The sequence below is a fragment of the Salvelinus sp. IW2-2015 genome, unplaced genomic scaffold, assembly GCF_002910315.2.
Source record: "Salvelinus sp. IW2-2015 unplaced genomic scaffold, ASM291031v2 Un_scaffold2736, whole genome shotgun sequence".
Classification (NCBI taxonomy): domain Eukaryota; kingdom Metazoa; phylum Chordata; class Actinopteri; order Salmoniformes; family Salmonidae; genus Salvelinus; species Salvelinus sp. IW2-2015.
In genome coordinates, this window is record NW_019944040.1 from 80,695 (window position 1) to 82,569 (window position 1,875).

Consider the following 1,875-nt stretch of genomic DNA (forward strand, 5'->3'; position numbering starts at 1 on the left):
CAGCCTAAGCCCTATACGTCTATGCATGCAATGTCCTGATGCGTTTAGTGCTCAAATCTCCGTGAGATGGTAGTTTTATTATTTGGGGAATGTTAAAAACCAAGGAAACAATAAGCAATAAAGTTTTTCAGATTTGAAACTCATGAAAAAGTCTAGTGTTTTTCTTTGTAATTTGTTATAGGCTGTTTTTAATTAAGGACACGTAAATGGGAATCGTTTGGCCAATATTCCTTGTTTGATGGCGCTGGCTACGCCAGGTTGGAGCTTTCCTTCTGGCTCTTTCTACTCTTGGACCTGAATGCATATAGATGTCTGGTACATTCAAATCTTCCCGGTTATGTTGTCCTAACGGAAACCCTGGTGTGTGTGTGTGTGTGTGTGTGTGTGTGTGTGTGTGTGTGTGTGTGTGTGTGTGTAACTCCTCCTGTCTCCTTGTGTGCAGCGGAGAGGAAGCCTCCTCTGTTTAATATGAACGCTATGAGTGCCTTGTACCACATAGCGCAGAATGAGAGCCCTACACTGCAGTCCAGAGACTGGTGAGTGTTACACACACACACACACACAGCCCAATATCTTTTCATAAGTAGATAGCGTTGTACCACTAGCTGTCATTTCTATCATAGGTGGATTTTACTGTTACTTTAATTGTCTTGCCCCTGATCTCTCCCCCTCTTTCCACCCCTTTCCCTCCTCCCTCGTTTCCTGATCCCCCCCCGCCCCTCTTTTCCTCCTCCCTCGTTTCCGGTCTCTCTCTTCGCAGGACCGATTACTTTAGAAACTTTGTTGATTCTTGCCTTCAGAAAATCCCCAGGATAGACCCCAACTCTGACGATCTACTGAACGTGAGAACACTTCAATTTTTTCCCTCCCGACATAAACAAGATAACCTACCCTCTCCTTAAACACTTTCTCCTTCCTTCCTTCCTTCACACTCCTCTCTCATTCTCTCTCTCCTCCCCCGTAGCATGTGGTTTGTCAGCGGGCGCGTCCAGACTCCTGTTCTGAGGATCTGATCCTGAGGACCAAAGGGCGTACAAAAAAAAGACTAGGGAGAACTCAGTTAGTAAATGAATAAAGAAGGGAAAAAAAAAAAAAAAAAAAAAAGGAAAGAGAAAAAAAAAGAAAAAAAAAAGAAGAAAAAAAAAAGAAAAAAACGAAAAGAGAAAAAGGAAGAGGAGAAAAGAAAGAAAAATACAAAAAAAAAAAAAAAAAAAAAAAAAAAAAAAAAAAGAAAAAAAAAAAAAAAAACAAAAAGAAAACAAAAAAAAAAAAAAAAAAAAAAAAAAAAAGAAAAAGAAATGAAAAAAAAGAAAAAAAAAAAAAAACAAAAGAAAAAAAAAAAAAAAGAAAAAAAAAAAAAAAAAGAAAAAAAAAAAAAAAAAGAAAAAAAAAAAAAAAAAAAAAAAAAAAGAAGAGGATTGAAAGGATGAATTTAGAAAAAAAAAAAAAAAAAAAAAAATAGAAAAAAAAAAAAGAAAAAGAAAGACCAAAAAAAAAAAAAAAAGAAAGAAAAAAAAGAGAAAAAAAAAAAAAGCAAAAAAAAAAAAAAAAAAAAAAAAAAAAAAAAAAAAAAAAAAAAAGAAAAAAAAAAAAAAGGAAAAGAGAAAAAAAAAAAAAAAGAAGGGGAGAAGGTATAAGAGAGTGTATAAGGTATAAATATATAGAGAGGAGATGTGTGATAGAAAAGAAGATAAGAATAGAGAAAAGAAAGAAGGGAGAAGGGAAAAAAAAAAAAAAAAAAAAAAAAAAAAAAAAAAAAAAAAGAAACAAAAAAAGGATAAAAAAAAAAAAAAAGAAAAAAAAAAAAAAAAAGAAAAAAAAAAAAAAAAAAAAAAAAAAGAAAAAAAAAAAAAAAAACAAAAAAAAAAAAAAAAA

The 1,875-nt window shown here is 31.7% G+C and overlaps 1 long non-coding RNA gene across 1 annotated transcript; it reads left to right on the forward strand.

The window, feature by feature from the left end:
- Window positions 1–413: 413 nt before the first annotated feature.
- On the forward strand, window positions 414–1,028 carry LOC139025467 (uncharacterized). Its single transcript, XR_011477060.1, has 3 exons — window positions 414–536; window positions 761–842; window positions 965–1,028. It is a non-coding gene; the product is annotated as an uncharacterized lncRNA (long non-coding RNA).
- Window positions 1,029–1,875: the final 847 nt, after the last annotated feature.